Source organism: Dipodomys spectabilis, unplaced genomic scaffold (genome assembly GCF_019054845.1).
Source record: "Dipodomys spectabilis isolate Male_0828 unplaced genomic scaffold, ASM1905484v1 ptg000030l, whole genome shotgun sequence".
Taxonomy (NCBI): domain Eukaryota; kingdom Metazoa; phylum Chordata; class Mammalia; order Rodentia; family Heteromyidae; genus Dipodomys; species Dipodomys spectabilis.
Genome location: NW_024870707.1, coordinates 8,696,837 through 8,719,167, shown reverse-complemented (window position 1 = coordinate 8,719,167; position 22,331 = coordinate 8,696,837). Strand labels below are relative to the sequence as shown.

Here is a 22,331-nt window from a genome sequence, read left to right as displayed (position 1 = left end):
AGTTATGTAAAGACAGTGATTTGTCTTTGCTCTAATCACACCTGTTGTTGCTTTCTGAGTTTCCAGGTAAAATGCAACCTGCCATAAAACAGATCTTTATCCTTGGCTCAAGGAGGTGCCCCACTATCAGCATTTGGGGGCAGGAAGCGGCTTACGTTTGGGGAAGCAGTTTTTCTCAGGAAGGAATAGTCCAGTCAGACAAGAGTTCATTCTTGGGGTGAGGAATGCATCCTTCAAGGATGTCCCTCTTTGAAGCAAAGATGTCACTTCTATGGTTCTAAATACCACATCTCGGTTGCCTTCACCATGCTTCAGTTTCCTTAAATTATCCTAATTCCCAATCTGCCGAGGTGCTTAATAGATTAAGTAATATAAATTGTAGAAACATATTATGGAATATTACTTAGTCACAAGGAAAATGAAATTTATGGTGTTTGTAATATTGTACCTTAAATCAGATATAAATCTAGTCATAAGAAAATACAGAGGTCAAGATTAGGAGTCTTTATTGGAGCTCTAGAGGTCTGCAGGTGGCCAATTGTTACAAAGACCTGTTACCCAGGACAGAACTTGCACCAAGCTCTGTTACAGTGGAGACAAGGCCTTCGTAAAGCATTATACATAAACACAGCACAAGGAAGAGGGCTCCCCTGGGGCTAAACAACACAGTGAATCTACACATTCCCCAAAGCAAGGCCCTCCTAGCTCTATCCATTTAAAGGCCCTCCTAGCTCTATCCATTTAGCCAGACATCTGCAATTCACACTAGCCAGCCGTGAGAAGTGCCAACACGGCCTGGTGCCAGCCAGAACAATGAATAAACCTACCCCTTACCTGAATACAACATGCATGGTGTTGTTCTTACTCAGAATCCTCTTTAAAAACCTAACACCTACCACCATTTTTTTCTTGTCTTCCTCTCCTCTATCCACATTTCTTATCTTTCTGATAAATGTCCATAGGGGTGAATTTTATTATTTCTGTATCTTCCTCACACACATAGATACACATACTACACACACACAACACACACACACACACACACAGTCAGGAGGTTGAGATCTGTAAGACTAGTTCAGGCCAGGTGCTGGTGGCTTGTGCCTGTAATCCTAGCTACTCACCAGGCTGAGATCTGAGCATGACAGTTTGAAGCTAGCCAAGGAAGGGCAGGAAAGTCCATGAGACTCTTACCTCCAATTAATTACAGAAAAAGCCAAAAGTGGCACTATGGCTCAAAGGGTAGAGCACTAGTCTTGAACAAAAAGAGCCCCAAAAAAGCACTCAGCCCCAAAGTCTAAGGCCAAGACTGGCAAAAACAAACAAACAACAACAATAACAACAACAAAAATAACCTGTACTTTGAAACTAGCAAAGGCAGAAAAGCCCATGAAACTGGGTCCCAGTGTCTCACATCTGCAATCTTAGTGTAATAAATATGCTCTCTAAGAATCACAGGGGTCATAACAATAAGCACAAAAAAAAAGAACTGCTCCACATGGTGAAATTTACTTCTGTGTAGAAGGGTGAGCCACTGGCCAAAATCAGGCAAGCAAGCACACAGAGCAGGCAGGCTGCTCTGATGTTTACTCCTAATTCAGATGCCATGCCTACTCCGGTAGAGTCTGCTTAGCATGGGAAACCTGCTTTCAGATCTGAGAATGGGGCTTCAAAGAGGACTACCTCCTGGAAAAGGCTGGCAAGCCCCTGGGAAAGATGTGTTGCTGTTTTTCTTTTCTTCCCTGTATAGGAGCGCCTATTAATCTTTTACTGTTCCTGCTAATTATTGTACTTACTCATGCTCAACGTTCCCTTATTCAAGGCTCTTTCTTAAAAGTGATGACGACTCCAACATGAGTGTCCTGAGAATATGACTAACTCACCAGAGTTAAGTGCTACCCTGAAAGCCCCTCTTATGGAGGCTAGTAGACAAGTCATAAGTAAATATAAAAGTATTGGGGTTTTCATGACATCACTTCAGCAGAAGGAATTGATTGTAAGAGATTTACAAGAAGCTGTAGGCACGGCTAGAGCAGAAAGAGTGTATGGCTACTGGAGACTTTCCTTTAATCCTAAAGCATATACAATAGACTCATATAGATATCCTGTAGGTAAGAAAGATGTAGAGGGATATTTAGACCAAAAGCTAAATAAGATTCCTAAAAAGGTTGGTAGATAAAACATGGCAATGGCTTATCAGAGGAAAATTATCTAGAGGACCCCAGAGACTTCTCCCAGATCCATAGCCTGTTACAGGTGTGTATAATAAGGATGGCAACTGTTGGGTAAACTACTTAGGAGAAAAAACTTCCTGTTACTCTCTTTCATTTACTGAGAGACTTGCTAGATCTAGGCCTCCTTGGTGTTTACTATTAAAGAAGGAACAAGAAAGATCTTATGAGACAGTTAAGGCCTCTATAGAAAAGAGTAAACGATTATGTGAAAGGGTTACAGAAAAGACACTATGAGCTTAAATTTGATATATGGCCAGATTTAACTAAGTATACTGAATATCATGATTTTTGGCCACAAATTGGGAACCCTCTAAGCACAATTGCTTAAAAAAGATTTAAAACGTATAAAGTACAAAACTAAACAAAAGGAACTATGAAGTACTAGAGTTCATGCCTTTCTGTTCAGCACCTTGCCCATATGTTCTGGTTAATGGTTAATAGGTGATAAACATCAAAACCCATTGTATTTCTTAAAAATAGAGTTAAAGCCAAAAACAAGTGCCTATCGTGATAGCTCGTCATCCAAAAAACAAGATCAGGCGACCAGCTGGTGACCACCCAAGAACGAAGCCTTGGAGCAAGATTGTGTAACCTTTTGCCCTTTCTCATGGAGACTTTTGATATAAAAGCTTGTTATCCTCTGCATTAAATCGCACTCAGCATCCAGTCCTCTTGTGTGTGAGTTGTCTGTTTGCCATCTCCCCACCTATTCCAGTTCCTCCACTAGGTGTCCTCCATTGTCCCGACAGAGCCAGTCCACGGCATGCAGAGATCCTGCCTCTCTGCTCAGAATAGCTGAGCTCAGGAACATAATCTGCTCCCTACTGGCTAGTTTCATAGTGTACAATGTATTTATATAAGGTGACTTAGAAATAAGATTAACAGTACACAAGTAATCATAAAGTATGTCCACACCCTCTGCTATATCTTGAATAGTCTGGAGTGTGGCATAATTCCATCTTGAAAAGAAAAAAGAACTGTTTAAAGACAAAACCTTACATTTCAACAGTCCTTTCTCATCCCAGATCAGTTCTTCTTTTCCTTAACAGGAGCCAAGCCACCACACCAAGGCAGGAATTTATAAGCAATACACTTCGATAGAAAAGAGAGTTTTTCTCACATCAGCTACTCTGGATGCTCAAGTCTGAGGATCATGGCTTGAAACCAGCACAGGCAGAAAATTCTGTGAGAGTCTTACTCAAAAACACACTTGCAAGTGCAGCCATGGTTCAAGCAGTAGAGGATCAGCCTTGAGGCAGATAGCTGAAGGAAAGCTTACTGGCCCAGGACCCTAGCCCCAGCACTGGAGTATGTGTGACCATGTATGCAAACACACACACATATGTACATGTACACACACACGCACACACGCACACACACACACACACACACACACCAGGGAGGTAATTTTACTCCTTTCTGTACATTTTTGCCTAGAGTCCTATGTTAGGTTCCATTGACACTTTCATGAAACTAAAATTCTTAATTCTGGATTCATCTAGCTTCTGTACACTAACTACTGTCCTCATCTGATTTGTTTCAGATTTTTAAAGATGCAGGGCAATGTAGGATGTCTCCAAACCACCATCTCCCCCCACCCTTTATGTTTATTTCTATTCTGCTTTTTTTTGGTGATATTAGAGTTTGAACTGTCAGGTGTTGTACTGCTTGAGCCTCATCTCCAGACATTTTGCCTTCATAAATATGTCTAATGGAGCCTCCTGTGGACCATGATGCTCACATATGTGTTCCCACCTAGCTGGGAGGATAGACACACACCGCCACACCCAACTCTTACTAGTCATGGTGAGATCTCATGAGCTTAGCCTAGACTAGCCTTGGACCATCATCCTCTCCATATCCCCATCCTGAGTAGTTAGGATTATGGGTGTGAGACACCACACTTGGATGCTTTTATTTTAATCTCACTTCTTAGATTTACTTAATTATATTTACTTATATTATTTCATGGATGGACATTTTCTCATATATATTCGTAGGTGATGAGTTCAAGCCCCATGATCCATAAAAAAAGGGAAGAAGACAGAGGAAGAGGAAGAGGAGGAAGAGTAAGAAAAGGAGGAGGAGAAAGAAGAAAAAGAGGAGCAGCGATGACTCCAGTGCGGTTCTGGCAGTAGAGATGCCGCCCCTGGAAGGAGATGATGACACATCACGCATGGAGGAAGTGGACTAGGCCCGGTGAGCTCCACACCTCACCTTCATTCCCTCTGATAATATCCCCAGGATTTTGTTTATTTTTGTTAACATTTTAAAAGTCTGTATAGCATGACAACTACTTAAAGGGGAGGATAAGATTTCTTTCTACTTGTGATACTGTGACACCGTAGGTGAAGCAGATTAGTAACGCTTTTTTCTAGTTTCACCTTGGTTTGGACAGGTGAAGATGTTTGTTGTAAGCTCTAACGTGACCGGTTTATGGTCTCAATTGTTTAGCTATTAAGCCAGATTCCTTAGCAGACCAAATCTTTTGTCATTGATGTGTTCTGACACATTACCTTGATGTTTAAAGAAATGTTTTTGTTGAAATGGCTTGAGTTTCATCAGAGGGGGTCCAATTAGTTTTCCATCCCTTGTAGTTAATGCTGCATGTGCTAGTCCTCTAGAAATATGTGTTAGGCTGACACAACTTGATGGATCTCCACAGGGCTTGTTTTCCAAAGAAAAGTGTTCCATTTAGAGAAATACAAATGAACTTCCCCAGAGGTTGTGTAAAAAAAACATTAAAGCCACTCAGCAGCAGAAAATAAAAGAAAAAGAAAAAAAGGAGCAGGAGGAGGAGGGGGAACAGAAGGAGGAAGAGCAGGAGGAGGAAGAAGAGGAGGAGGAGGAAGAGGAGGAGAAACAGAAAAGAGGGCAGAGGAGGAGGAGAAGAAGTGGTGTGAAGCATCACTGGCTCATGCTTGTAATCCTAGCTGGTCAGGGGGATGTTATCTGACTTCACTGGCAACTCCATCAGGAATACCTATGGTATTTTTTCTTTTCTTTTCTTTTTTTTTTCTTGGTCTTGGGGCCTGAACTCTGGGCCTGGGCGATGTCCCTCAGCTCTTAGCTCAAGATGAGCACTCTACCACTTGAGCCATAGTACCACTTCTAGCCTTTTCTGCTTATGTGGTGCTGAAGAATCAAATCCAGGGCCTCATGCATGCAAGGCAAGCACTCTACCACTGAGCCACCTTCCCAGCCCAATCTGTGGCACTCATATGCAACTAACCATTGAAATGCAAAAAATGGAGCTGTGGCCCAAGTGGTAGAATGCTGGCCTTGAACAAAAGAAGCTCAAGGAGAGCTCCCACGCCTTGAGTTCAAGCCCCAGGACCAGCATACACACAAATACATTATTTGCTTCCTCCCTTTCTCTATTCTTTTTTCCCTATTTCAATTGTTATAAAAGCACCATCACTAGAATAATTTAAACGCTAACCAAAAGTCAGCATTAATATTCACCGTTCCACTTTGCTTTACATCTAACTAACCACATCTTTCATTAACTGAGGGAAAATTCCACTCTGCTCTGTTTTTTGCACAGAAATATAATAAACCAGTTAATTTCTGGGTGTCCAATGTCCCTCTTCTGAAGAAGAGAAAAAAAGAAAACATTTTACACATGCCTTTAGATTATAAAATCACTCAGCTCCTCAAGAAGTGCAAAGATCACAGTCATTCCTTGAAACCAACAACAAAAAGTCTCTTCTAGCAACTATTAAAGCCATCTAGCTGCCCAAACCCACAGGACCAGGAAATTCCTTCCCCAGGCGTAGAGTGGTGAGACAGGGCCCAATGAGAAGACAGTGAGTTGGGACAAGTGCAGCACTGCTGGACTTAGTGGAGGGAAACGTGTTCCCCTCTCAATATATCTCATAGCACCACTACATTCCCCTTGGGGGAGACTTCCTGTTCACTCCCAATGGGTTTTGAGGTCCTACTGGAGCATGTTGGAGACCTAGGAAGATTCCAGATCAGCTACTTTTCTTTTACATTATTACTCTTATAGCATATCCTCATGTTCTATTAGAGAACTTCACAGTAGCCGTGCCTGAGCACCGCTGCTGGGTGGGCATCCTCGACAATGACACGCTCTCTGACAATGGCACTGGGCTCCTCAGCCAGGAGGACCTCCTGAGAATCTCCATCCCACTCGACTCCAACCTCAGGCCAGAGAAGTGCCGGCGCTTTGTCCATCCCAATGGCAGCTCCTCCACCTGAACAGCACCTTCTGGAACCTGAGTGAGGCAGAAACAGAGCCCTGAGTGGACGGCTGGGTATATGACAAAAGCTACTTCCACTCCACTATTGTCACTGAGGTAAGAGGCCCCATTTAAATTTTCTGTGTGTCTGCTCTAAGGTCTTTGCAGTAACACAGAGAATAGACTTTCTTTATATATTAAATCACAGGGTATATTATAGTCAGCCATTTTTTCCCCTATTCCTTCAGCAAGTAGCAACTGCTCATTTATACTATCATGATGATGAGTAGCTAGTGCTGAGGTCATAATAAAATAATCTAAACACCTGTTATTAAATCATTTGATCTAATGAGAAAGGCAATTGGCATTTTAAAGTACAATTGACAAATCATGAAGATAGATATTATGCTCAGTTAGTGACTCTCAATACTTATTATAAAATATCACCCAGAGCACGTTAATCAGATCCTCTGGGACATAAATCTAGGCCCCAGAATTCTGACACTTTTTATTGAACCAATGTTTGTCCAAAGATGAGAGTTACTGTGTCAGTTGAATTATTGAGTTGCAAGAGAAGTCAAAGAGACTTTCTATTAGTCACACTATAAAGGAAACCTTTTTTCCTAGAAAAAAAGTTTTTGTCATGTACTCTCCATTATAGTAAGTAAATTTTCTTTAAAATACTCCTTTCTATGCTATAAGTTATGGTAGCTAAAGAATATTATGCTCATGGCTCAAAACTGTAATCCTAGCTACTCAGAAGGCTTATTAGATCTGAGGATCATGGTTGGAATCCAGCCCTAGCAGGAACGTCTGTGAGACTCTTATCTTCATTTCATAACCAGAAGACCAGAAGTGGTATTGTGGCTCAAAGTAGTAGAGTGCTAGCATGGAGGAAAAGAGGTCTGGGAGAGCTCCCTGGCCCCACACATCTAACAAAATAAATATACACGTAGATACATACATACATACATACCACATAAATAAATAAATAAATACTGAGGAAATAAAATTCTACAAAAGAATGTATAGATCTAGGTGCTGGTGGCTTATGCCTGTAATACTATCTACACAGGATTTTGAGATCTGTGCATCCTGGTTCAAAACCTGCTAGGGCAGGAAATTCCAAAGGAAAAGCAGAAAAGTGTGCGGCTCAAGTGGTAAAGCAGTAGACTTGAGAAAAAGAGAACCAAAAACTCAGGGACAGCACCCAGGCCCCACCCTGAGTTCAAGTTCCAGGATGGACACACACACACACACAAACACACACACAGAATGTGTGTGTAGAAGCTAATGCATGCAACAGATGGAGTTGGTCATCTGAGGAGAATAGAGAGATAAGGCCATGGAAACTTTGAAGACAGAGACAGAACCTGAAGAGTTGAAAGGAGCTGAGTATTTGTAGGTGTGTGGACTGGCAGAGGAGAGTGGCTGCAGAGGAAATGGACAGGAAGCAGGATCCACATACCACAGCACATTTTCCCTCACAGGAAGGCGCTTACAGTCTGTTTCTGAAGGCTTCAACTCTCCTGACACCGCTCTCTCTTCCTTTCTCTTCCAGTGGGACCTAGTATGTGAGTACCAGTCATCCAAATCTATAGTTCAAGTAGTATTTATGATTGGGTCACTGCTGGGAGGTCTGATATTTGGCCATCTTTCAGACAGGTAGGTGTCATTTCACTTTCTCTGTGGATGTTGATCAGATGGTATAGTCTTTTCTGTAGTTAAGAAATCTCAGCTGAGCTCTAACTTTGTGCTTTATCTAGTAGCCCAGCACTCCGCAGAAAAGTATCTTTTAGAAGACATTTAGAGAAATTTTAATTTGTATTGTACAAACTTAGACAATAGTGGGATCTGATGAACTGATGTTTACATAATCAACATACAAAAAACGAGTATCTTTTCAATATAACAGCAACAAACAGTCTAAGAAAAAGTCAAGATAACAATTTCATTCTCAATGGCTTTCTCAAACTAAAATATTTAGGATTAAACTTGACCAAAGAAGTTAAAGGCCTCTACAATGAAAGCTATAAAACCTAAAAGAAAGACATTGAAAGCCAGGTATGGTGACTCATACTCCTAGCTACTCAGGAGACTGAGATCTGAGGATCAAAGTTGTACCCCAGCCTAGGAAGGAAAGTCCATAGACACTTACCTCCAATGAACCTGTAAAAAGCTGGTGTGAAGCTGTGGCTCAAATGATAGGGTGCTAGCTTTGAGCAAAAAGCTAACGGAAATTAATCAGTCTCTGAGTTCAAGCCCAATGTTGTCAAGAAAGGAAAGGAAGGAAAGGGTGTGAAAAGAAGGGAAGAGGAGGAAAGGAGGGAGGGAAGGAAGGAGAACCAAGCATGTGATATTTGTCTTTCTGAGACTGGCTTTTATTTTTCTGTTTGGGGTGGGAGGGGTGGGGGAGTGCATGCATGTGTCTGCCAGTACTGGGACTTGACAGAGTTCATGGGAAGGGCACCGTCCCTTCTCTTAGTTTTTCTCTCTCAAGGCAGGCATTCTACTACTTGAGTCACACTTACTCTCCCACATTGGAGATGAGAATCTCATAGACTTTCATAGAGGCTGTGCTGGCGTAGCCTCCTGAGCTTCTAGGAATACAGGCCTGAACCCCTGCCACAGGGTTCTTGGGTTCCTTTAAGTCAGGTTTTCTCTCCCCCACTACCCCACCTCAATTTCACAGGCTTAAGATTCCATAGTATTTAATTCTAGTGCACTATGCGTGGTGTCCCTACTTGAGCTTGCTTCTCCTACTTGAGCTCTGGACCTTCTGTCAGTGAGGAGAGACACTGACTTTCCTGTCAGCGATCTGCCATCTTGCCTCTATCTCCTTTTTTATGTATTCTTACATCTCCTATTAGCCTCTTAGTAACATCTCTATACAGAATAACTCCATGTGTCATTCTCTGTCCTTCTTGTTCCCCTTCATAAATCAATTGCAACGAACTATATTATTGTTCTATTCTATGCCTGTATAGAAAGTATTTTGATCGTATTCACCATTTTTTAACCTCTGTTCACTTTCTTCCTTCAAGAGCCCACACCCAAGCCTGACATGTTCTATCTTCCTACATGTTTATTGAAATGCATGCTAATTGTTAAAAGGGCTTTACCATGGAATTTTACATATCCATAACCATTGTTTAATCAAATTATATTTATTATATTGTATGCTTTATAGTATATATTATTAGATAACATTATAAACTATACTACTGTATTATATAACATATTATACTTATATAATTCATATAAATTCATAAATATTATAACATGTATTATCTTATATGTGTTTACATATATATGTTTATTTTAGGTCTAGTGTGCACATATGAGAGAAAACAAGTGAGCTTGGTAGTTCTAAACCTGACTTACTTCAGTTCATATGACGATCTCCAGTTCCATCAATTTCTATCAAGTGATGTAATTTCATTCTTCTTTATGGCTGAATAACATTCATGATACACACATTTTCTTGATCCATTCATGGCCTCTGTGTAGTATTGATAGCTTGACCCTCCATGAATATGAGTATATAGGGGCCTCTATAATAATCTGACACACATTCTTTTGAGAGTGGTATCATTAGATTCCACGGTAGTTGTGGTTTGTTTTTTTTTTTGTAGCTTGTTAAGGAACATGTATACTGATTTCTCCAGTGCTCACATTTGTTTATTGTCCAAAAGCAGTGTATAAAGAAGATTGTGTTCCCCCCCCCCCCCAAAATCCTTGCCTCCATTACTTGCTTATGTTCTTGAGAGCTTGTTTGGAGGTTCTAGCAGGGGAGCGCAGCTACTCATATACCCTTGACTGAAGACCGGTCCTCCTCTATCAGGGATAGTTGTCCTCTTCAATCGAGTGCACAGCTTCAGGAGGGACGCACATGGAGCGGTGAGGGAGGAAGGGGACACCCGCCTAGCCAGCCAGATCAGCCGAATCAACCCTGGCGATCAATGGGGTGACAGATGTCGCAGCCAGATCACCCTCACATCCTTGCTTATGTTCTTGATGGTGGCCATTCTGCCTGGAATGAGGTGAATTCCAGTGTTGTTTCAATGACCATTTCTTTGTCACCAGAGATAACCAGTGTTTCTTCATGTATTGATTGGTCATTTGTAGTTCTTCCCCCCTCCCTTTTTTTTGTTTTGTTTTGGTTTGGTTTGGTTCCGGTTGTGGGCCTGAACTCTGGGCCTGGGCGCTGTCCCTCAAGCTCTTCAGCTGAAGGCTAGTGCTCTACCACTTGAGCCACAGCACCACACCCAGCTTTTTTTTTTCCTGCTTATGTGGTGCTGAGGAATCGAACCCAGGGCCTCATACATGCAAGGCAAGCGCCCTACCACTGAACCACCTACCCAGCCCTCTTCCCCCCCTTTTTGTGGTCAATAATGAACCTTAAATTCAGGGCCTAGGTGCTATCCCTGAGTTCTGCTCATGGGTAGCACTTTACTATTTTGAGCCACAGTGCCACTTCCTTTTTCAGGGGGTTAATTGGATTTAAGAATCTCCTGTACTTTTCTGACCTTGCTGACTTTGAACCATGATACTCATATATTAGTGTCCTGAGGAGGTGGGACTACAAAGGGGAGCCACCAGAGCCTTGCTAATTTGTACTCTTTTTGAGAAGTCTCTGATCAGTTCATTTGCACATTTATTAATGCATTGTTGATTTCTGGAAGTTTGGGGTTTTTTTGAGGTTCCTGTATCTATTGACAGGGCCATGTGGTTCTTGTCCTTATTCCTATTGTATGTATATTGAATTATGTATATTACTTATGTATATTGAACCAGTTTTGCATCCCTGGGATGAATCCTATTTGATCATAGTGTATGTTTTTTTATGAATTGTTGAAGTTGCCAGAATTTTGTTGAGAAGTTTGCACTGATTTTCATCAATGAAATGGGTCTATAGTTCTCTTTTTTTGATGAGTACCTGTCTGGTTTCGGATTGAGAGTTATGCTGGCTTCATAAAATGAGTTTAGTAGTGAATGTTTGCTTTCAATTTCATTGAAGAGATTGAGGAATATTAGTGTGAGTTCTGCTTTGAAGGCCTTATAGAATTCAACTGTGAATCCATCTGGTCCTGGGCTTTTCTTGTATGGGAGGTCTCTTATTGCCATTTCTTTTTCATTGCTTGATATGGGTCTATTTAGTTGGTTTAAATCTTCTTATTCTCTCTTCTGTGAACTTTCCATCCACTCCTAAAGGGAGAGGAGGTTTCTGAGTTGTTTACTGTTCAAGATGAAACAGCTTTCTAAGGCACAAGAAGCCAGACACAGCTGAGAGAGGCTGTTAGATGATCTATCTGAAACTTTGATGGATTGTCTTCCCATTCTGTCTCACTTCTCAGGACTCTAAGCACAACACACAAACGGTCATCCCAAATATGTGTGTCTCCTAGTGAACACTTCTGACAAAGTCTCATATGTCACCTTTTTTATATGGCTTGACATGACACCAGAGTCCTTATGGTGACCTTGCGTGTCCTCACTGAGAGACTGTGGACATCACATTCATTGGCAAATTCCTAGGCTTCTTCCATTTCAGCTGTTGGCTAATATAAAAATTCCAACAAATCTCAAGTATAATGTTGAAATAATAAATATGTAACATTGGTTAATATTTAATATTTAAAGAATATGTATTTCAAATTGATAATACTTAATATTTATAGAAGATGGATTCAATATCTATCTTAAGTTATATAATATACTACCTTTGGGTATTTTTAGTGAGATTGTTTTTGTTCTTGAATAATCTCACATAGTCCAGTATTTCTTAGGTTTGGGCGGAAAACCGTCTTCAGGTGGGGTTTACTCTAAATGGCCATCAGTGACACCTGTGTAGCTTTTGCTCCCACCTTCTTTATTTACTCTTCCCTGTGATTCTTAGCTGGGTTATCTGCCATGCCTGTGTTGGGAAGCCCTTTTGTTTTTAGTAAGTCAGTCATTTGATTCTTTGACTTCCTTCATGACTTGAACTGACCTTGAAAACATTCTTTAGAAACAATAATTATAGCCAGGTGCTGGTGGCTCACGCCTGTAATCCTAGCTACTCAGGAGGCTGAGATCTGAGGATCGCAGTTCAAAGCCAGCCTGGGCAGAAAAGTCCATGAGACTCTTATCTCCAATAAACCAGCAGAAAAATGTAAGTGGCACAGTGGCTGAAGTGTTAGAGCATTAGCCTTAAGCTGAAGAGCTGAGGGATAGCACCCAGGTCCAGAGTTCAAGACCCATGAGGGGAAAAAAAAACAGAAACAAAAAAGAAAGAAAAGGGGCTAGGAAGGTGGCTCAGTGGTAGAGCGCTTGCCTTGCATGCATGACCACATTAGCAAAAAGAAAAAAGCTGGAAGTGGCTCTGTGGCTCAAGTGGTAGAGTGCTAGCCTCGAGCTGAAGAGCTGAGGGACAGCGCCCAGGCCCAGAGTTCAGGCCCCACGACCGAACCCCCTCCCCTCCAAAAGAAGAAAGAAAAAATAATTACAACTATAAAACTATAATTACAACTGTGTTTTCTTCCAGTTTTAGAGTGGAGAAGACCTCAATCCCAAGCTATGGTAGCAATGTTCACTTCCTACAGTACTGGGCAGATGCTCCTGGGAGGACTGGCTTTTTACTTTCACAGCTGGATCACACTGCAGCTGATATTATCCATATCTCTGTTGGTCTACTGCATGTTCTCAAGGTATGGACAAACTACATGGCCTTTAACCCTAATGAAAGGGGAAAGTGGGACATAAAGGAGGTTCTGACACTTGGGATCTGTGTAATCTCTGGACAATCCTAAGTCACACTCACCCATAGTAACCATTGTGCAATGAGGACAAAGGAAAATGGAACACTGCAGCTGTGGAGTTAGCACGTTTCTATCTTAGCCACAAAATTATTTTGGAATCTTTTATTAAGCATACGTTGCTTGGAATAAGAGAGGTTTCATGGTGTTATTTCCACACATGTAAATAAAGTACTTTGAACATATTCACATCTTCTCTTGGCCTTTCTTATGCCATCTTCCCCTCCTTGTTTAAAAAATGATTTTAAATGGTTTAACAGGCTTAGCTGTACCATTTTTCACAGAATGAAGTTATATTTACATTCCACCCACATTAACTGACTCTCTTGTCCCTATGGCTCCCCTACAAATGGGCCCCTTTTACATTCATGACTTATATGTGTAATATTATGTAAGAATATATATTTAGATCCAGATTTGCAGATAAGAGCATATGATATATGTCTTTCAGAGTTTGACTTTTTTTAGTTAACACAATGATTTCCAGTTCCATCCATTTTGCTATAAACAACATAATTTTGTTCTTCTTTTTGAGTAATAATATGCCACTCTGTGGATTATTTCTAGGGCTTATATTCTATTCCATTGGAATACATATCTTTTTTTTTCTTCCAGTACCATGATGATTCATTACTCTGGCTTTGTAACACAATTTGAAGCCAAATATTGTGATACCTCCAGCATTGCTTTTTTTGTCCAGGAATGCTTTGATTCGGCAGAATCTGTTGCACTTCTCTATCAGTTTTAACACTGCCTTTTGAATTTTGATGGGGGCTGCACTGAATCAGTAGAAAGTTTCAGTAGTATATAAACATAAGAAGCCTTTCCATCTTTTGTTATCTTCTTCAATCCTTAATGCTTTGTACTTTTTAAGTTTTGAACAAAAGTGATAAAATGAGCAAACTCTAGGACTTGAGCCAACAACCTTCCTTCTGGTTTTTTTTTCTTTTTTTTCTTTTTGCTTATGTGGTGCTGAGGAATCGAACCCAGGGCCTCATGCATGCAAGGCAAGCACTCTACCTCTGAGCCACCTTCCCAGCCCCTCCTTCTGGTTTTTGATCATTCTGTGGAATAAAATTTTTATGGACTTTGCTGCCCAGACTGGCTTCAAACTGTGATCCTCAGATCTCAGCTTCCTGAGTAGCTATAATTAGAAGTCTGAGCACCAGTTTCCAGTGTGTAGAATTTTATTGTGTATAAAATCACTGAAAAGGGGCTGGGAAGGTGGCTCAGTGGTACAGCGCTTGCCTTGCATGCCTGAGGCCCTGGGTTCGATTCCTCAGCACCACATAAGAAAATAGCCGGAAGTGGTGCTGTGGCTCAAGTGGTAGAGCGCTAGCCTTGAGCTGAAGAGCTGAAGGACAGTGCCCAGGCCGAGTTCAAGCCCCACGACTGGACCCAAAAAAAAAAAAATCACTGAAAAAACCCTCTACAGAGATTAATTATATGGCATATAGATCATTTAGGGATATTAACCACTGGAATATCAATGGATACTCAGACTATTTGTTCATTCCTCCTTGTTATCTATAATTACTTTCAACAAACACTTAGATACCTCCCTGTAAGTCCACCAGGGAAGGCAGATTTAATCAGAAATGACTCTACTATGATGTACAAAGTCTATATGAAATGGAGACGAAAAGATATTTCAGATTAAAGTTATGTGTAAAATAAGCAGTTAGATGTTTACTGTAGCTGTGTTGTCTTCTTTTTCAGGATGCTGGTAGAGTCTGCTCGGTGGCTGGTTTTTAGCAATCAGCTAGAAAAGGGCTTAGAGGAACTTAAAAGAGTTGCATGTATAAATGGAAAGAAGAATTCTGGGAAGACCCTGACCACTGAGGTGATCTGAGAAGGGGCCTGATTACTGGGAATGGATGATTTGACCTCACAATCCTACTAGTCTGGGTCGTTTAGGCATATCTCAAATTAGAATTTTCTAAGTGAGAAGATATTTGTTTTTGTTTTTTGTTTTTTTACTCAGTCATGGGGCTGGGAGCTGGCCCTGAGCTTTTTCCATCAAGGCTAGCACTCTCTCACTTTGAGTCACAGTGCTACTTCCAGTTTTCTGCTGTTTGATTAGAGATAGGGTATTGGGAACTCTCCTGCCACGGCTGACATCGAACTGGGATCTTCTGTTCTCAGCCTCCTGAGCACCTGTCTTCTAAGTGAGACTTTCATATCACTGTCTTGGTTCCCCCACAGTCTAATTATTGTGTTGGCAAAGAGGAACCAAATTTAAAAATGTGTCTATCTTTTCTCAGAGTTGTAGCTAAAATCTGAGGATCAATATTCAAAGCAAGCCTGAGCTAGAAAGTCTGTAAGGCTCTTATCTCCAAAATATGACTCAGAAGAAGCCAGAAGTAACGCTGTGGTCAAGTGGTAGAGTGCTAGCCTTGAGCAAAAGATGCTCAGGGACAGCACCCAGGCCCTGCATTCAAGCCACAGGATCAGGGTGCGTGTGGAGATCTGTGTGCATGTGTGTGCGCGCGCATACACACACAGACGCAGACACGCGCACGCACACACACACATACACCTTAATCTCCACACTCCTGTCATTTTGTCAAGTGTTTAAACAGGCTTTAATCCTATCTTATTCCCCTGAGTTTCCCTCTTCCTGCATCTTTTGTGGTTCTTCCCACGTGAGACGGATTTAATGCCCATGTCCCTGCGCTGTAGTTTTCCTTGAGGATACAACACACCATATGTGTTTCATCTTCTAGTATTTAGCAATATAATTGGCACATGATTGGCATCTCATGAGTGCTTATGACTTTTGTTGTCCAAGGTTGTGAAATCCAACCTGCAGGAGGAGTTTGAGGACGCCAAGGCAAAAATATCCATTTTTCAGTTGTTCCACACACCCAGGCTGCATATGAGAAACTGCTGCCTGAGTTTTATCAAGTATGTTCCTTTAAATAAATTTATCAATATATTCTACCTCCAATATCTTATTAGAGAGGAACTACATTTATTCTTTCAAAATCAATAGCAACAGCAGGCCAGGTACTGGTGGCTCATACCTGTAATCCTAGCTATCCAAGAGGCTGAAACCTGAGGATCACAGTTCAAAGCCAGCCCAGAGTAGGAAAGTCCATGAGACACTTATCTCCATTAAATAACTTAGAAAATACCAGAAAGGGCAAGGGGGGGGGGGGGGTGGGGAAAGATGGGAAGGGATGGGAAGGGGAAACAAAGGAGGCAACAATACTTGATAAGAAATGTACTCATTATCTTGCTCATGTAATTGTAACCCCTCTGTACGGTATTTTCACAATTAAAAAAAAAAGGAATGTACTCACTACATTACTTACATAAATGTAAACCCTCTGTATATCACCTTTACAATAAAATAAACTAATTTAAAAAAGAAAAAGAAAATACTAGAAGTGGCGCTGTGACTCCAGCAGTAGAGTGCCTTGAGCACCAAGAGGCTCAGGTCCTGAGTTCAAGCCCCAGGACTATCAAAAACAAAAAAAACAAAACAAAATAAAACAGTGGTAGCATTATATACAATAGATCAATACATAAGAGAAGAAAAATGATGTTAAAAGGCTTATGTTCAATTACCACCTTGTTTTTTAAGGTTCCCTTATGAGACCTCTCAGTGAGACTGAACTACAGAAAACATGAAAATCAGAGCTGGCACTGATGGCTCACACCTGTAATCCTAGCTACTCAGGAGGCTGAGATCTGAGGATGTGGTTCAAAGCCAGCCCAGGGTGGGAAAGTCGTGAGATTCTTATCTCCAATTAATCACCAGAAAACCAGAAGTGGTGTTGTGGCTCAAGTGGTACAGCACTAGCCTTGAGTTGAAGAGCTGAGGACAACACCCAGGCCCAGAGTTCAAGCCCCATGACCGACAAAAAAAAGAAAAAATGAAAATCACATTCCAGAATGAAGTTCAGCACTGCATATTAGCATATGGAGTATGTGAACATTTTATCTTTGCAGTTTTTATTGAAATAGAACTTACATAAAGAAAATTGCAGCCAGGCACAGAGGCTCACAACATGATTCTAAGTGTTCTAAGGGCTGAGGTTGGGAGGATCACAGTTCAAGGCCAGCGCAGGCAAAAAGTTCACAAGACCGCATCTCAACCAATGAAAAGGGGTGATGTCATCACAACTATGCAGGGGCATAAATAGGCAGATTTGGTTCCTGGCTGGCCCAGGAAAAAAGGAAGACTGAATTTGGAAAATAACAAAAGCAAAAACCATATGGGAAGTGACTCAAGTGATAAAGTCCATGCTCCCAGACATGAGCTAAAACACCATTACTTTCAAAAAAGAAAAAGGCACAAATTCTGTGTTCATCTAGATCCATTTTATGAATTGATAGGCCCATGTATTAGTCAACCAAACAAGCACATTTTGAGTCCCTGAATCCTTTCTCTTCTACCTTTCCCCCATTAAGAAAAATAGCAACCAGGGCTGGGAAGGTGGCTCAGTGGTAGAGTGCTTGCCTTGCATCCATGAGGCCCTGGGTTCGATTCCTCAGCACCACATAAGCAAAAAGAAAAAGCCGGAAGTGGCGCTGTGGCTCAAGTGGTAGAGTGCTAGCCTTGAGCTGAAGAGCGCCCAGGCCCAGAGTTCAGGCCCCACAACCGGACCCAAAAAAAAAAAAAAGAAAAAGAAAAATAGCAACCATACTTATCGTTCTCTTTCTGAGATTTTGTTTGTTTTTTAAACTTTTTGCCAGTTCTTGAATTTCACATGAATGAAAAAAATGCTCTATGTATATGTTGGTGTGTGTTCGCTGATCCTAGGGCTGGAAATTGGGGCCTGGGCAATGGTCCCTTAGCTTGTTTGCTCAAGGCTAATAATTTACCAGTGAGTCACAGTTCCACTCTGGTTTGGCTGATTATTTGGAGGTGAGTGTCTCACAAACTTTTCTGCATAGGCTGGCTTTGAAACTTAAACCTCAGATCTCAGCCTCTTAAGGAGCTAGGATTACAGGCATGAGTCACTGACACTCACCCAATATATGTACACTCTGATCTATGGAGAGTGACAGAATTCCTTTGTGCTCCAGTTCTAGACTGCCCAACAAGAGTCACTATCACACCAAATCCCACATCCACACTGGGTTTCATGTTTGTCCCCATGTCCAGGATGTCTACTCTGTGGTCCCCCAACTTGCCTGGCAGCCCTTGTGGTAATGGCTTTGGCATAACCTCTCACACCTATGGATGCTTTCTTCTTTTCTCTCCATAGCCTTTCTGCACTTCCAGGTGTTCAGCTGTCCTTTCCTTTTTCATGATTCCTAATGCTCTTCTTCTCTTTCTTTCCTTAGCATGTTGCTTTTCCCCTTGCACACAGGGAGCTTCTAATCTGCTGATCCTTGGATCTTGAATCCTTCTGTTCAATGAATAACTGTGTTCTCACCTTGGCTACACTCGAACTTAGTACCTTCAGGGAGTTCATTGACCCACCCTGATTTCTTTGTCCTACTGAAGCAGGACAGAGAGGCCGCTGGTTCCCCACCAGGATTTCCCATATCTCTATTTTGATATGGTTTGTCTGTTGATTATTGAAATTTTAGTGACTTCCCACTCTCCAAACGAGAGCAACAGAAATAAACTCTTTCCCTGACTTATGTAATTCTAACACCTCTGTACATCATCATTGTAACAACAATTTAAAAATTTTTAAATAACAAAGGAGAGTGCTCTCCAACAGTCTATTGCCCAGAGATGCTATTAATTGGTGTGTGACACTAGGTTTCCATCTGTACATTGAGCAACTAAAAGTTCCCTAGGCCAATATTGTCATGAATTTTAGCACAGCATGCAAGGAAAAAATCCCAGTCAATGCTTCTTAAACACTAAGTATTTTTAAATGTGTTTATTTTAATTGCAAGTGAGTATATCATTTTAGAGCAAGTAATCACAATCCTTGTATAGAAATAAACCACTCTGTTCTCTTTGTTATATTATAGTGGCATTGAGATACTTGGAGCAGGGAAAGAAAACAAGAGAAAATCTAAAAGACCATGAATTTCTATTATTAGAGAGAAAGCATTGGAAAGATTTACTGAAACAATTTTTTGGCTTGGATTCACTTTCCTAAGGCCCATCGGAGTTCTGGCATCAGACACTAACCAGTATGATGCATTTTGCATTGATTAAATTAAATGAAAAGTGCACACGACCTGGCATCAGTGGCTCGTGCCTGTGAACCTACCTACTCAGGAGGCTGAGATCTGACAGTCATTGTTTGAGAGAGCCCCACCAGAAAGTCTATAAACCTCTTATCTCCAATAATCTCAGAAAAAGCCAGAGTGGCACTGTGGCTCAAGTGGTAGAATAATAACCTTGAGCACAAAAGCTCAGAGACAGTGCTTAGGCCATTGTTCAAGCCCCAGGACTGGCAAACAAACAAAAAACAAACAAAACACTCTGGCTGCTTGTGAAAATGCACATGATTCCATTGTTTGTGTTTAACTTGAAACTCAGTTATACATATTTATTATTTCCAAGATATATTTTAAATATATACGATATATGTAATATATGTTATAGATAATATATAACATATACCTTATATCTAAGATATGATATATTTTTAATGGTGTATACATTTTGAATACATGTATGTTGAAGACATCAATGACCAAATTTGTTAAATATCTCATATCTTGACAAAAAGCATACAGTACTTAGAATGGACATTACAGAGGTTGAGTGGAAGAGGAAAAGTTGGGAATCAGTCCTGTTGAGCTCCCTGGTTCCATACCAGTGCTGAGATACAGAGCAAGTCACTTAAGAGATTAATCTTATTTCTTCATCTCATCAGTAATGATGAAGAAACATAGTAATTTGAAGTTCATGAAGAACTATTATTAAAATTCGGCACAGGCCAGAAAGTATGATTCGCTAAGATTTGAACCTAAATCTAATTTCCAATGATACATTTGTGTGCACCTACAGGGAACCTTGTGCTATTTCCCCAGGGAAAGCAAGGAATTCACTCATCTTTTTTTCCTTTGTATCTTAAATTAATTTGCTCTATCGTTTTAAATGTGTTTTTATTCTTTTAACTTCAGAATGGCACTAGTCATAGCCTTCTTCGGCCTGATACTCAACCTGCAGCACCTGGGGAGCAACATCTTCCTGTTCCAGATTCTCTTTGGCCTTGTCACACTCATCAGCAGATTCTTTGCCTTCTTGGTATTGAATTATCTGGGCTGAAAACAAAGTCAGATACTATTCATGTTCCTGACAGGACTTTCGATTCTGGTCAGCACCTTTTTGTCCCCAGGTAAGAAAAGACTTTGGGAGAAAGAAAGTAATGTCTCCTATCTTCCAGAAATTTCCTTGGTTAACTCATCTGGAACAAAAGAATGGCAACACCATGAAAAACCCATGGATCCCATGAAATTAATGTGAAGGCTTAGAAGGTGTCCCTATAGCAGTTGTTGGCAAGACTTAGGCTCTTACTGTTCTTAAAGAGTGCTATAAATCCAAGGCTGTTCTTATCAAATCTGAACATCAATGCCTATGATACCTAACAATTTCTTTAAAGCTAATTGTATGCATTGTGCTATCAAAGATCTTGAAATTGTATCCCCAGAAAAATACACAATCTGCTCCCTGGTATTTTTTTTCCAGTTTATCAAGTCTTTATCTTGGTCATTCTCTCATCTGTTACACTCTACATGCAACAGCTTTTAAAAAGAAGCTCATTGACTTGAATGAAGGTTTTCTGTTTTTGCTTTTGTTTTTTTGGGGGGGGGGGCGGGGGGCAGGGTTCATTCATGGAGCTTGAATTCAGGGCCTGGTTGCTGTCTCTGAACTCTGGCTCAAGACTACCACTCTACTGCTTTGAGCTATAGCATCACTTTCAGTTTTCTGGTGGTTAACTGGAGATAATAGTCTAATGGATTTTCCTACCCAAACTGGCTTTGAACTGCCATCCTCAGATCTCACAGCCTCCTGTGTAGCTAGGATTACAGGCATGAGCCAGGAACACCAGGCGACTGGGATGAAATTTGGAAAAATAAAACCAAAAATCAAAATACCCTTGCCTTCAAGAAGAGACAAAGAATACAATAAGTGGATGGCACAAATCTAACCTAAGTATGTTTTTAAAAATTTTTGTTATAGGGCTGGGAAAGTGGCTCAGTGGTAGAGCGCTTGCCTTGCCTGCATGAGGTCCTGGGTTTGATTCCTCAGCACCACATAAGCAAAAAGAAAAAAGCTGGAAGTGGCACTGTGGCTCAAGTGGTAGAGTGCTAGCCTTGAGCTGAAGAGCTGAAGGACAGCGCCCAGGCCCAGAGTTCAGGCCCCATGACCAGACCCCACCCCCTCAAAAAAAAAAACAAACAAATTTTTGTTATAAAGGTGATGTTCAGAAGGGTTATCATTGCATAAGTCAGGTAGAGAGGACATTTCTTTTTGTCATCCCTTCCCTCACTCTATTCCAGTTTTTGTTTTATAATCTATATCTAACTAGGAAATATATGAAGAAGCCACTCTAGTAGATTTTAGTAAATTAGTTGACGGGCTTTAGTGATGATTGTGGGAATTTCAGTGGTCCCCTCCTTCACCATGTTCCCAGGGCAGGAATGTATTTGAAGGCTGCTAGACTTGTAGACCCCCTTCTATATCCTGCTGCCAGTCTGCTGTCTTCTGGAAGTACATTATTTTCAAATCATATTTTAGATTTTTTTAAGTAGGTTTCAAAATACCTTTTTCCGTTTTCTCTGTCAGTGGTTCCCAACATATTACTGACTTTCACATAGGAGTCCTAATGTTAAGATTTTTTAATCCTGTCTTGTTATCTAGATCCTGCATTTCTTCATAAAGTTCACTCCCAAATGAATCCAGTTCTCTTGTTGGTAGAATACCTGCCCTGTGTCAAGAATTTATTCCCCTGTTCTTAGTTCTACATGTCTGAGTCAGGAGTCATTAACTCCTCAGATTTTATCCATGAACTCCTTCAAGATCCTGCAGAAGGTGCCCTGAAAGTATTAGGTACAACAATCAAAATGAGCATTTCCTGACTTTCTCTACAACTGCCATGACTAATAAAACTCAAATGGGCAGGGAGAAATGAAGCAAATGCTTTCCATTCTAGTGCTTAAGCCCAAAC

General features: G+C 40.9%; 1 long non-coding RNA gene and 1 pseudogene across 1 annotated transcript; one reads left to right on the top strand and one right to left on the bottom strand.

The window, feature by feature from the left end:
- Positions 1-1,683: 1,683 nt before the first annotated feature.
- On the bottom strand, positions 1,684-20,363 carry LOC122105072. The gene is made up of 3 exons (XR_006147002.1): positions 20,279-20,363; positions 11,692-11,697; positions 1,684-1,693 (listed from the first exon to the last, which is right to left on the bottom strand). It is a non-coding gene; the product is annotated as an uncharacterized LOC122105072 (long non-coding RNA).
- Positions 6,058-22,331, top strand: part of LOC122105071 — a 28,059-nt pseudogene continuing 11,785 nt past the window's right edge.